This window comes from Dromaius novaehollandiae, chromosome 11 (genome assembly GCF_036370855.1).
Source record: "Dromaius novaehollandiae isolate bDroNov1 chromosome 11, bDroNov1.hap1, whole genome shotgun sequence".
Classification (NCBI taxonomy): Eukaryota; Metazoa; Chordata; class Aves; order Casuariiformes; family Dromaiidae; genus Dromaius; species Dromaius novaehollandiae.
Window position 1 is genome coordinate 19,140,953 of NC_088108.1, and position 14,993 is coordinate 19,155,945.

The following is a 14,993-nucleotide window of genomic DNA, read 5'->3' on the forward strand; positions in this document are numbered from 1 at the left end:
TCTTTTTTTAGTTGGGTGTTTTCTCCCCCCCAAATAAAAGACAGCTCTACTATCCTTAAATCCATCCAAAATTTGCACATAACAGTACTACTAGCTCTTTCTTTAGAGGTGGCTTTTGATTACAATTGAGATACAGCCTCCTACTGGACCTTTTGAAGTACACAATTTTTATTTTTTTCAGTTTTATCCTTACATAGGAGTGAAATTAAGCACCTTATGAAGTGCTTTCCAATGTTCGGATAAATACAGTCACATGTGTACTTGAGCAACCATTTAAAGAACGAAAAAAGTCAAACTTCATCTTTTTATTATGATTAGGTCAAGTTAGGTCAGTTCCAGACACAAAGTAAAATTATGCAGCTGCGTTTGTACATATCCTTTCAGTAGATTTCACTGCAGAGTAGAACATCATCATGCTCACTCTGGAGCACTACTGCTAGGCACGTACACACTCATGAACATGAGAATCGACAATATATTTAAATAAGTTTGAACAACACTTCAGTTTTTCAAGATCATTTACTTATTTGCTTAAAAGATATTTAATCCAGCAAAACTCAGCAAATCCAGTTCTAGGATAAAAATATTGCTACTTTTGTCAGTATCTTCAACTCCATCTTCTTGTTCTCCTGAGTTAGTCAGTCCTGGATCTAATTAGTCACTTGCCTCATTATGAACCATTACAGTATCCAGCTGTGCACAATAATTAATATATTTTATACAGAAATATACAGCAATATCCTTCATAAATTATTTTTGTAGCTTTTTTCTCTGGTTAAATAATTATGATGTTTTTATACAAAGCCTGGTTTCCTGTTTCACCATCTCTTCCTCTTTAACAGAGCCTCCAAAGATGTAAATCACAACATTATCCATGAACTACTACTAGCTGTAATGTCTTCTCTCCACACTCAGGAAACAGTGCGGTGGTTTGATGTCACTGTTATCCATTATAGCATATTGAGACTTGCATAAATATGCACTGGATTTATGCATGTAAAAAAAACGAAACAACACTCCTTCCCACCCAAAACACCATCCTTTTTGTTGTTTAAGTTTATATTCCTAGTTTGCAAAGTTCCAGGGTCCTGTCCTTAAAATCTTGGAAGACTTGAGGACCAGGCATGAAAGTTATGATAAATGATAATAAGTGATGGTACTTAATACAAAATTCCTAATGCAGGCTGTTCTCATCTATTTCTTCACCCACTTCTGTGCTATACAGAGGGCTCAGCTGCTGTGCAGGAAGACTGATTTCCAAGTAAGCCTGTTTGGATCCAAGCTAAAGTTTAATAAAGAGAGCTATCTAGTGCCATGGCCATGGTACTTCAGTATCTAGGATTCAGTATCACCTTAGTAACTGGTATTGATGTGATTTCAGAAACTTAAATCACCACTGCTTTCTAAGACTTTCTTTCCTGCATTCAAATTTAAGACATTCTCAGAACAGACTATCTATGCACTCCATGAGATCTTCATTTTGTCCCCAGGCAATACATAATATAGACAAAGCAGCAATCATTAAGAGGAATTATGAAATCATATAACTTCTGTACTAAAGATCAGTAAGTCTTTATAGATCTACTTCTGTTATCAAGTAAGCCTTGACAGACCTACTTCCTACCCAAGAGCATGTATTATAAGCTACATATTCAAACACATCCACAGAAGTATGTAGTGCTTAGTTTGTAAAGGACTTAAAATACAAAGAAGGAAGAATTATTTTCAAGGAGATTCAGCTGATGGCTGTAAAAATGGCTCATTTTCCAGCTTAGAAAAGACAGAGTTTGTGTATAGAACGATATCCACACAAGTAGTAATGTTAGTTTATTTCAGCGCTACAAACATACTCTTCTTACTCATGTACTTACTTCCAAAATTTCTCACTATGTAGAAAGTGAACTTCTATTTTGCATTGGTAAAAGTCACATGCAGAACTTCTTCAACAGAAACCAATGTTCTCTGTGTAGAAGATAAACATACGTGGATAAAACATGTCTGACTCAAACAGTTATCCACAAAAAATGCTTGGACTCACTGATAATTCAAAATTGTAAATAAATGACTCCCCTACTCCCCAAAAAAACATTAGTAAAAGAGGACATGGCAAAGAGCCAAGCTCGGATCTTTTGAAAACCTGCAGAATGAATAAAAAGGAATAACAGTCAAAGAACAAGATACTGTCCAGAAGTGATTTATATTCAGTCCCCAAGCTGACAAGAAGTACCTTTATGCTTTTCAGGCATAACAGCAAATATTTTTATTGCTATGAAAACTAATTATTGTAAGCCAAAACCTGGTCAATATGGTTAAGGAACCATCTAGTGTAACGCTTCTCATTTTCAGGTATTAACTTGCCTTACTGTTGTAGCCATGATGATTTTGGGATATAAGCAAATCCAAGGCATGCACAGAAGTACTCTTACTAAAGCAAACAAAATACAAAGGGAGGGGGGAAATCCACATATGTGCACATGCACACAGAAATACACACACTGCTTTTAGAAGACAGAAGAAGGCTGGTATAAGAGCCCTTCTTTTGCAGTTTAGCTGTCTTTCAGTTTAGCTTTAAGTTTACAATCAGTCAAAATTTCAGTACCAAATTTAAATAAGTTTTTATTTCCCCATACAAAATTATTCATTTTGAAGTGTTATTTTCATTATTCTGTTGCAGGATAACTGTTCCTTCAGAACCAGATGTCACCTACTTTCCACCAAAGTATACAGCCATGCAGCTGACTTCTTTCTTTTTAAAATCAATGCACAACACTCTGGGAGTGGGACAGTATCTCATGGCACAAATGATGTACTTGAGGGTAAACACAGAGTTAACCCACTTTCTATTCAAGCAATATGGAACTCCCTCACTGCCAAACACATAATTTAACACAGGCAAGTTTATTCATTTCTTATATACCATTATGCCTCTGCCTTGTTTGTTGACCTCTACATTTTGGGACATTTTTGCCATAGTTGATTGGCTAGTTCAAGCATCTGTCCTGATCAAACACACCAATCCCTAAGACTGCTCTCCCAGCAATTCTGCATATCTTTCTTTTGACATCAGCATCATACTCAAGACATCAGCCAATACAGAGGACTGCTCTGCAATGGATGCCAACTATAGTTTGGCAAACAAACTCTGCCTACTCTATTGCCAGAAAGCTGGTCTCTTATGGAAGCCAGCAGCTACATCATTAATTTTTTGCTGCAATATTGGGAAAAAGTTGAAGGACTTATTTTGAATTAAACATTTCGCCAAGCCACTTCACTCAAAATCTGTATTTCTGAACATGGAAGTCCTGACTGGTGGAAAGAATGAGATATCTGTGATGCCTCAAAATAAGCAGCTTACTCAGGGGGTGCTAAAGACAGCAACTGTAAAGATTCCAAAAAATGTTCAATTCCAACATTTATTTAGTTACCATATAGCAACTGAAGTATGAAATTAAGTGATTTGGGTTGCTATCATGCAAATTCCGTGAGAAGGTAGTGACAGGACAGGGTATTAGGACATATTTGCATGTGTCTGTTTCTCAAGTTATATTGGAATTGTAGACCTAATCTCTACCTTCCAAATTGCAAGCAAGCGGGGACATTTCCCTGAATCCTCATACGATGACTTCAATAATAGTAACAAGAGATACTCCAGAGAAAACAGAGTTCTTGTATCATTAAGAGAAAAACAAATAATTACATGCAGAAAATCTGCTTCCAGTAGCAGCATGAACACTAACGAAGGTCAGCTCATTGTCATCATTCTTTGTGACCTGTATTATACTGTTTCCACTGCTTATTAAATGTTTCACAAGTCACTTGGACAGGAAAACAAAAGTTAATTTATCCTTGATTATTTACAGAACACCAATACAGGCAAATGATAGAAGACAGAGTTGAAGCCTATCATGCCACACCTGATCAATGTTACAACCCCTTTGCTGAAATTACTCGAAATTCTGCTAAAGCAGAAAGTTTTCAGATTTTGTCAGGAAGAACTTTTTTTTTCCCCAAAAAAGTTTTTATACCATCAGTATGGTAAAGGAGGACTTGTGCTCTCCTTCTTCCCCTCCCCTTTTTTAAAAAACAAACAAACAAAAAACCCCAAAACCACTACCTCATTTCAACCATTTTTCACAAAAATCTCAGAAGTCAGCTTTTACAATGTCTTTGAAGATAGCAAGATAGAAAAGAGGTCTATGGTAAGTTCTGCACTGAAGGGAAAATGGCAACAACATATGTTTATTCCTTATATACCAGAGAACTTGCATGAGACAGAGATAAGTGCCTCATCTCTTAGAATAATTTCAAACTTTATACCTTAGCTATGAGAACCTGAACAAGACAAAGTTAAGAAAGTCAGACTTCATAAGCTCTGCTGCTCATAGGGTTACCTCTCCTTTAAACTTAGTTTTATTTTTATGAACTTTTAAAGCTCTCAAAGCATGAGTTATTTGCATCTGAACTTACGTCTAAACAACTGTGGTCCAAACTTGGATAAATCAAGACAAGTTCTGCAATATTATCTAAGCATTGTAACAACGACCTAGAAGGTTATCACAAAAAAGCAAGCACTTAGCACACCTGCAAACTGGGTTAACATAATACAATCTGATTTCCACAATCTTGTGTTTTGGGGAAGTTTTCTGCCTAGCCCTTCTCCATTCATACTTGAATAGCTTAAGAAGAAGAATTTGTATTCTGGAAAAAAGTCAAGAGAGGCTAAGACCCTCTCAGATATGTGAAATGAAAGATGCAGGGCTCAAAGACAGAAACTTGTGGTAAACAAACCAAAAAAGGTCATTTAGTGACCCAGGTCTACCCTATAAACCAGTAGAAGACCATGTTTATATCTGACAGCCTGAATTATTTACTTGATGCATTCATTTGTAATGTAAATGGTGCTGTACCAGTTAAGCACTCAGCATTACAGTATCTCATAATCTTGTATTTACATGGCATCAGTATCCATTACTGCTTGGAACATTCATTTAACCTGCTGAACTGACTACTTAATGAATGTCTGAAAAGTAAAAGTCTTATCACTGAAAAGCTAATGGAGAAGGAAGCGTGTGTGCATGCTTTCTTCAAAGCAAAGAAAAAAAAGAGAGAGGCATTTATTCAGTCTTAATGCGAAAAGGAATTAAAGCATTCTGAAAAGTGGAAATAAAGGATGAAACATAGCATTGTTTTAATCAATAGAAAATGCAATGTGTATGTTCCGTTTTTTGGATATTGTAATGTTAGGATTTTGTTTTGTTTTAAATACCATTAAGCCTTCAAAATCTCTCTTAGAAGCTGTGTATTTTCCCTTACCCACACCAAATGAATTCTTTAGGAATTCCACATGGCAACAGGTCTAGTGCAGCTTCCTTTAATAGCTTTTTTGGAGTGTTTGTAATGAGTCAGACTTGTCTGTGTTTCAATTCTTGAAACACTAAGTGGGACATCATTAGCTGCATTCACTCAGATTTTAATTAGCATATTAGTCATCACTCAATGAGTAAAGGACACACTTCCACCTCCCTTTCACTCAGTACTCATTTGTAACTACATGCAAGACTCACAAAGCAAGCCAGTTGTAAATCATTGCTGTACCAATGCTGCCAAATGCAAGTTCAAACAAGTTAATGTGAGTCACTTTAGAGATGCATGAATTGGATCACAGAATTCAAATTGCCACAGATCACAGAAAATATTTCTTAGCGTATACCTGCAGCAAGCACGTAGGTCACTGCAAGTCATTAGCGTATACCTGCAGCAAGCACATAGGTCACTGCAGGTCAAGGCTTCTCAACCTCTTCTGTTACTACCTACAACATTTCAAATTGAGGTGCAGACCCTACATGGCAAACATATACCAACGGATTGTGGACTCTTGGCTTTTTTAATAAGCCTTTCATGAACTTATACTGGTCCGCCAATAGAAAACCACTGTTTTAAGTGAAGTGTTTTTACCAAAAAGTAATTTTAATGCTTTAAATTAAGTTTATGCCAAGAATACAGTGGCAAGATGATTATTTTGCTCTTTTAAATACATTTTTAAAACACATTTTGACTGATCCTAGAGCAAACATGGCATAGGACTCATGCCTTTGCTCATAGACATCATTCCCCAAAGACCCAGAGTACAGCAATTCTTATATTTGTAGAAAGATCAGAGGCACTACCAAAAGCTTCCTTGTAGACCCTATACAGGTTCAAGGAAACACTGACCACTGGTGAGTTATTCTCACAGAAAAATAGGACTTGTGTCAATATAGCAACTGAAACTGCCACGTTGCAGATTTGGAAAAAACAGGTACAAGCAGATCATTCTCCAGAGCTGACAAATTAATGTTTAATTTTGAGTAGTGTCATGATGCAGCATTCTCTCAAAAAGGAAGTATGACAGAAAGGGCTCTTTCCTGTTTTCTTCAAACTGTGTGGTCACATTGTTCATAATGTAAGTAACAGAAGTTTAAGTTTGTCTACCGAGAAAGCACTTGTTTTCACATATTGACATATTCAGGCTCATCAGCAAAAGAAAAAAAAAAAAGACAGAAAAAACTCAGACAAGCTGTTATGTAAAATCCATATGCTTCCTTGTTCTATAAACACTTGTTCTTCATCCTGCACTCCGGGCCAGCCTGTGCTTATGACACTTGTCATTTCAGGTCTTTTTCAAGATATATCATTTATCTCCCCTTCCAGTGATGTTCCTATTAGTGGGACAATAGTTGAATGCATTTGCTGTGTGGAGGACATCAAGTTTCCATATTGCTGTTGCCATTTCATGAGAGAACTGGCTTCATTAAAGGCACAATCAGTCAAGCAATGTGCTAAATGCACATGCTAAAGGCAGCCAAGAAAGGGAGAAGCTCTGAGCTGGTAAAAAAGATTTGCAGCCGGGTTGGCCAGGAATGTAACCTTCCTGTAGGGCAACCGGAGCGGGGGAGAACGGAGCAGTGAGGGAGGAATAAAAAGCTCACTACTTCCCTGGATCCTTATGCCTTGAAAAAATTTTTCCATTTTCCAAAAATCCAGCTTCCTTCCTTTTCATACAGTTAAAAACTGAGTAATTATAGAAGACTTAGAGACTCAAGAGTTACCAAGAGGCTGGCAAGTAGTCCAACCCTCTGGCTGCCATCTCATAGAAGATGGGACAGTCATTCACTGCAAATTGACCTGCCAAAAGTGAATGCCTTCTCTTGCTTGGACTTGCATTCCATTGCCTTTAACAAAACTGGAACTATTCAGGTCATAGATGCAAATAATCAGGGAGATTAGAATACAAAACTTTCTGTTATGAAAGGCAACACTCAACACCAGAAAACAGACAATCATTATGTGATACCAGTGGCTAAACAGCTTGATGTCCAAGGCTTACAATCCATCTTATGACTTTTGTAAAAAACAGTATTAATAGTCACAATATGCCCTTTAGGAATCTAACTTAAGTGCAATTCAGAAGACCAAAGTTAGGAGCTGAAGCATCCCACTTTCAAATGAAAAGGGCAGGTGCTTCTTGAGAAGCAATTCAGAGCAGCTAAATTAGATGATGGAGTTAACATAAAACAGATTGTGTATGCCACATTCAAGTTTCTAAAAATATAATTGCACAGGATTTATAGTACTGTGCATTTCTAGAGTGGTGACACGAGCACAGAAGTAGAACTAATTATAAGCTCATGAAGAACTAAAAAGAACCTTCCAGATAGCAGGAAATGGATCTATTTAGGTTGGGGAAAGTTAATATGGAACAAAGGCACACTACAGTAATTCCTGTTATCACAGAACAAAAAGCTACTACTAGGTCAGTAGAAATGACTCTGGTTATCAGTTGTTTTGTATTCTGAAAGAACCTTAATCATTTTTACATGTCTGATAAAACTCAAGATAAAGCTGAAAGACATGCGATGAAATTAGCAATACTGATTACAGTTAGTCTTGTACTTATAAACTGACTACAACACAACCCATCTTCTGAAGAGTCTGACCATCAGTTACAGGAACTTCCAAAATACATTCAAAATAGCATAAAACAAATGTCAATTCTCCTCCAACTACTTGAGTACTTATGCATGTTTTCACAATGATAATAGGATTCCTAGGACCTAAGATTCTTGGCATTTCTCTTGTATTACAATGGCATTTCTCTCCTATTACGTCTGTCCTTTCCCCACCCCACCCCCTAAGTCGACATATACTCGAAGCTGAGATAAAGGGTTTGGAAAACATTGTTTTCGAATTACAGTCCAACTCTTTTTCCTTCAATAAGCAAGCTATACAGCCTTTAAACTCCAAGAGCTCACTAGATCCAAGGTTTTATCATTTTTCTAATTTTCTGCTGTGTATTACGTTAAAAACGTGTGGATGTTATGCTTCTGAGATTAACAGGTCCCAGCTCAAAAGGCAATTCACTCCTTGAAACGCATGTGTTTTTTTACTGTCTCAGCCTCAGGTTCTCTGTATGCTATTTTGCCCTCAGACAGCAGCTGAGAGTACTTGAGGCTTTTGGAACATGAGCTCCGCCAGTGAGAGTATTGCTCTGCAACCTTACATTCACTTCAACAGTACATCAACATTTTCTCCTTTGGATTGACTATGCATTCGGAAAGTACATCTGTATTTTGCAATGCATGCTTTTTAACTTCTGTCCCTTTGGTCTGTCTAGTTTTATTTTGCTCCACAATAGCATCAGCACAATATGTGTCCAAGTATAAAATACTTCAGTATTGCGAAAGAGTGTCAAAAATAAAGCTTGTTAAAAAGGTGAGGTAATAGGATTTAAAGCTCTACTGTACAGAAACATATAGCTGCTCCCCAAAACTAGAGAAGCAGACATTCTGGCATGAAACCTTTAGGCCAATACTGATTCATTACAATCTTAACTTGTTTGAGCATCTGGAAGTCACTGCACATTGGTAAAAAGTACCAGGGAGGTGGAACAAGTAGTTGTCGGATCTCAAGTTGCACTCATCACTTATGCTAGATTTATAGCTGAACCCTGAAAGTAGATAATGCACAAGTACAAGGTGGTTGTTTAGGCAGGCGTTTCTACAGGGAAAAAATCTCCAAAGATGCTAAGTTATTTAGTTGCCTGGGCCACTTTTTTTCCTTCAAGAATATTCTCCAATCAAATATGAAAGGTTTTGTTTATTAAATAATTAAATAAGCTTGTCTCAGAAGCAGACACTTCAGTTTGGGATATATTTGCTAATTTTGCCTAGCTTTTTAAACTTTTTTTAAATACAGAATAGAGAAACTGACAAGATAGGAATGCGTTTTAGACAACTGTTAACACTCTTAATATATTCCACTGAAGAGCATCAAAATCCATTATACCTCTGTTCAACTGTCTAAATGGGATACTTGGTTCCAAAAAAAAACAGCTCTAAAATTCTCCTATTCATGGCACTAAAACCAGATTAGCATACATCTTGCCTGCTGTGCATCATTTTAATAGAACACCTCATTAGCCTTAGTTTAAAATGAAAATATTTAAGCCCAGAAATTGACATCAAGGTACTATATTCTACTACCTTCAGTGGTTATTCCATTATGTTTCCTACATATAATTAGAAAATACAATATGCAGAAATCAACAGCAAAAGACATTGAATTCTACAGTTTAACTGTAGATGTGAAGCTAAGTAGTGGAAAAAAATTCTGCACTGTCAACAAACAAGACGACATACATTTTGCTCTATTACTTTACAGTGCAAAAAGAAGTGTGTGGATGCACCAGACTGTTTCTAGATTGTAGAAGGGCAAAGTACAGGAACCTGCTTTACCAAGTACCAACCCTCTTTGTGTCAATGTTTAATCAGCATTGCTGACAGATTGTCAACAAAAGCCCAAAATAGGAAGAAGCATAATAAATGGGTCAAAGCATAGCAATACAAACAGTAACTGGAATAGTAGGGGATATGCAAACTAGGAATGACATGGTTGGGAGAAAATGCATCAGTCTCAACAAAAGCTTTCCCATCTTCAGAATGAACCGTCTGGTACCTGCCATCCCTGCGATAAGAGCATTCAGCTTGGAGCTGGAAAGTCGATTCTGTCATTCTGTTCGATTGAACTGAACTTGGCTTTTTAAACTCCCAGACAGTGTGCTCTGAACAAAAAGTTTGCCTCCCCCTTCTCCCCCTTTTTTTAAAATATATGGCAATTCTTTCTGATTTTCTTGTTGGTTCTGACCCATTTTTATGAACAAACTATTAACTTAATATAACCCATCTGTTAGGGCAGTCACATTGTGAGGTTCAATTAATAGGTCAGAAACAAGATTGTTTCCTATATCTTAGCCAATTGTCCAGCTGCTTAGCCATTGAGTACTCTTATCCACTAATCTGAGATGATAACAAGATTATGCTAGATTATTTTAAATATAAAAATATTTACACAAGAATAAGCATGAACATTGGACAAACTCGAGTGATTATTTGCTTTTCAAAGCTAGTATTTCATTTAAGAATTCTAACAAGTACTTGATAATCAGCTCTTTTTCTATTTTATACATCATTTTGAAAGAAAAATAGATAGCACAGTTGGAGATGAAGAAATAACCAACAAGAAAAGAAATGAAATGCTCATTTTCTCCAAAGTACTGCTACAGGGGAAAATAAATTTCACAGACTCCATGTAGTGGATAATTAATAATTCATAGGTATATAATAGCCTTTCATTCACAAATGTGAGTTTACAGTGTACTTTGTCCTAAAGAACTGGAATAAAATGGAAAGCACTTTCACACTTGCTATAATATTATGTAGTTCTAGTTTCCAATATCACTGTGCTTATCCAGTAATCACCCTTATCTGCTGCTCTTTATGGAAATTAGATTATGAACACTTGAAAGCTTAATTACTAATCAGCCATGGATACAGCACTGCATATTTCCAAATTTACTATGTATTATACTCCAGAATTACTGCATGACAAAGTTGGTTTTTTCCTGCCCTTCACAAGCATAAGCTTACTACAGTGAACACTTACTACAGTGGGCACCTAGAACGTAAAAAAATAAGACCAAAGATAGTGGTATTTGTTCACACAAGGAATATGATAGCTAGCAATAAAGTCTTCACTGGTACACAGCAGTATCATCTGCCAGAGTCATGACTCATAAGCAGCTTGTTGGCTGTATTTAGCAGCAGAGGAATGATTAGTTGATTAGCTCTCCTACAGCAGTAAGCAAGATATTATTGAAGTCTATGCAAATTACTTCCAGGGAATGTGACACAATTGATAGAAAGTACGAGACACCCCCCCCCACCCCCCACCTAACCAAAAGATCCATTAAGATACTTGAACTAGTGGCTCAGTTATTAAAAGCTTGAAGTTGCTATCAGTGATGTCATCCCACTTATCTTTACATTTATATAGTTAAAATATTTTTAACTTTAGTCTATACAACAATAAACAAGTGGCTATGTAATTACATTAATTGGTTCAGTGACTCAGCTCACTTCAGTGACCGACCTCACAAAAACTACAGCAGAAAATCAATAAAGGTTCTGTGCTCTGAAGCCTGGTTTTGCAAAATTATTTTTCTGTCATAAAATAGATCTATATAACAAAGCAATTCATTAATATGCTGAAAAATATTCCAAAAGATGCATTGTAAAAGGTTCTACAGCACACACCACTACTGCGTTTGCTTGTTTAGGTGTGCTTAAAAGGTGAGCACCAACCATGTGATCTCAGATTAAGCAGTTCAGAGTCTAAGCAATATGATGTCACTGCTGTTGGTAACATGCTGACTAATAAGTTTTTCAGTAAGACAAAGGCAGTGTTGGATAACTGCTGTGCACCAGAATACCTATCCTGCCATAACCTGTTTGAGCATCCTCAGAGCCAGTGCTTTTTTACACCAGCTTATAAACAGAAGTAAGTATACTTTTTTTTATTAATTGAAAGATCCAAGAAACATTTTACTTTATACACTCCAAAGAAGCCATGATGTTTCAATAGCTGTCTATGCAGAAGACAAAGAAAACTATCCCTGAAGAATAAAGAGCTTCAGTTTGGGGGAAAACCCACCTTCCAATATATGCGCTGTCTGACCTAGCCACATCTGCCTACATGTCAACCATAGTCTAACAAGAAAACACCATCATTAAATTGCACCTTTAAAAGAGACTGCAAAACTATACATAGTTTTTCACTTAAAAAAAAAAAACAGTAGTAGGTCTAGATAATCATACTATTCTTTGACTGCAGTGAGACTGTTTCAGGAAAGAATCTGAACTTGCTAAATTAACTCTTACTATTATTTTTCTCATACTTATGAAATGGCTCGTAGTTCAGCAGACTATTACCAGTCTCTTCAAAAGCTAAAGAAGTACAGATTTTTACCTGGAGATGTTATCTCGGGACAGGCATTTGTTTACTAGAGATACAGGAAAAGGCTTAACTTCATTAAAGTGCAGCTCTACTTCTCAAAAGTAATTTCAATAGGAGTTCATTTAACTGTTATACCATGATCAGTAAAATTACAGTAAGAATAAAGTATGAGATCACAAAGGACGAACAGGGAAAGGAAATCTAAGTCATACTAAGGTTCTGGTATTTCATGAATTAGTTATAAACATTGAAGAAAACTAAGTGTTTTGCAACTAAACGAGATTTATTCAGTAGAAATAAGAAAATAGCTATCACAAACACAAATATCATTTAGAAGAGAAGAACTCACAGGATGACCTAGGAACATCAGTTTATTCAGTATACCACATTAAGGACCCCCCCCCCCAAAAAAAAACACCCTAGAAATTAAAAAAAATTATCACTATATCCACTGATTTGTCTAAAAGGAATACTTCCAGAAAAACTTTTCTATTGTCATGAAACCAGAAGTACTATATGTTGACACCTCCTGTATAACTAAGCCTAGTAAAGTATCCATAGCTTTAAATAGTTTCATACTACAAGCCAACAGTATTGCTAAAATACATCCCCACTTAGTCACTTTGTTAGGCATCTTTTGGCCACAAACAAAGACACTGTACAAGCAAAATACATAAGCAGCTTAAAAATATAAAGCAGTAATTTACTGGTTAACAGACAAAAAAGCTTAGATTTAACAAGCTCCATCATTAGGCATTACTATACTCACCATGCTGATAAGGACACCAAAGAATCCTTGCTAGCCAGATAAGCATTAGTCAGGGAGAGAAAGATTAGCCCTCACTACTTGCTGCATTGCTGCAGACACCTTCCTGGTGCTCTTCCATCAAATCCCTACTCTTTTCCTTCAGCATTTTGTAAGTTTCCATGTTAGCAGTCCTCCTCTTGAATCCCTAAACCATCAGCAAGCCTACCTCTGTCTGTAATTTTACCTTTTACATTTCACACGGCTCTATTTTGCAGAGTTTCTCACAGCTGTTCCTCGCAATTTAGCAATTTCCTCACCAGTCTGAGCCAGGATTACACAGCTGGGCCAGATTAGAGAAGGGTCTTGGATTCCTGGAAGAGTCAGCTGAATGGTGAGGGGGTAGGGGGATTTATACTACCCTTTTATTTATTTTCTCTCTTGTGTCAGTGCAAGCATTTGTGAGACAACATGAAAAGATCAACAAACTGACCTAAGTTAAAACTAGCCTCTTTTTTTTTTTTAGGTTAATTTTAACACAGATCACTTTTGCAATCCATTTAACAACAGTCACGTGAATGATTGCTCTGTTCAAAAAGGAGCACTAGGAGGCAGGAAAGGGTAACAGGCAGAGACAAAAACTTTTGAAATCATGCTAACTTTTAAAAGTGAAAACAGAGTTTGAATAAATTTCCCAGCAACTTTGAACTGATAACTTTCCATAGTAGGACTGACAGGACTATATGTAGAAAAGGCAAAGCAGAGCAAGAACTAAAGAGCAAAGACTTCAGAACTCAACTATTATCTGCACATAAGCAATCCCTTCCTGGTGTGTACTTGCTGAACCCTCAGCTTGCTATTTCTTTAAGAAGGGAGAGAGAAGCTCAAAGGTCCTTGGAGGATTTAAAGAGACAAACTCGCCCATAGAATAAGCACAATTTAGAACACAAAACGGTGAATTCCCACTGGATGAGAGAGTACGGAGTTCCTTTCCAGTTCCACGTCTTCCTCAACCTGCAGTGAAACTCCTCTCGGTGAAACCTGGATTGACGTCTTTCTAGCCAAATTCAGAAACATTATTCTATTCTGATCTTTCTTGTGCCAGTAAAGCACCTTAGGCAGTTGACCACATAACTACAATAGTGCCCCTTCTTGGCTTCCTCTGATTCCTCATGTTTCTCTTTCAGTGCATTTTTTGGAGTCTCACCTTCTCTTTCCAGCTGTCTGCAGAATACAGAGGCCTTTCCTCTCATGACTTTACTCTTTCCTCTCATTGTCTTATCCCTGGACAATTTCATCTACAGATTTTGGTACTGTTTCTGTTCTGAAATTGTAAGATTGTCAGAGAAATGAGTTTTTAATAAACTGCATAGTAATCATTCCCGTAAATTGAACTTACATTCTTCTATACAAGAAACTGACACTTCTGGTACCATTGTAGCATTGTGTCACCTTCATAGAATGCATTAAGCACTGTAACCAGCATCTCTCACATACTTGTTCTTATGTCTCCCCCCACAGAGGTATATGCAGGAGTGTGTTTTGTTTTGGTAATTTTGTATTCATACTCCCATCACTGAAGATTTATTAGAGAACACCATGGCAAAGAAATGTGCCTGTTGCTTAGGGTTCTGACTCAGAAATGAGGAATAATGTACAGTGGTCTGGCTGACAAGCCAGTGTATACATCAATTAATATTTCTCTTTTTGCACAATATCAATTTATCTTAAAACATCATGCTGTGAATTGTGGCAGCCTAAGCGTAGATAGTATTCTTTCCTAGCCAGAAAAGGAATAGACAGGAAAGGAAAATAAGCTGGCCAATTGTCCCAATATAAACTATTCTGCCTCACGAATCAGAGCACTTATAGTGGAGAGTTAAAGATGACAGTCCTTAGGATTTGGTTTTATATTACA

The 14,993-nt window shown here is 36.7% G+C and overlaps 2 long non-coding RNA genes across 2 annotated transcripts in view; one reads left to right on the forward strand and one right to left on the reverse strand.

Annotated features, from left to right (window-relative positions):
• LOC112981744 (uncharacterized) overlaps nucleotides 1-4,690 on the forward strand; it is a 148,718-nt gene extending 144,028 nt beyond the window's left edge. The window contains exon 8 of the long non-coding RNA XR_010391062.1: nucleotides 2,675-4,690. This is a non-coding gene — a long non-coding RNA (uncharacterized LOC112981744). The remainder of the gene's footprint in view (nucleotides 1-2,674) is intronic.
• LOC135329558 (uncharacterized) overlaps nucleotides 1-14,993 on the reverse strand; it is a 146,413-nt gene that overhangs the window by 123,054 nt on the left and 8,366 nt on the right. The window lies entirely within an intron of this gene.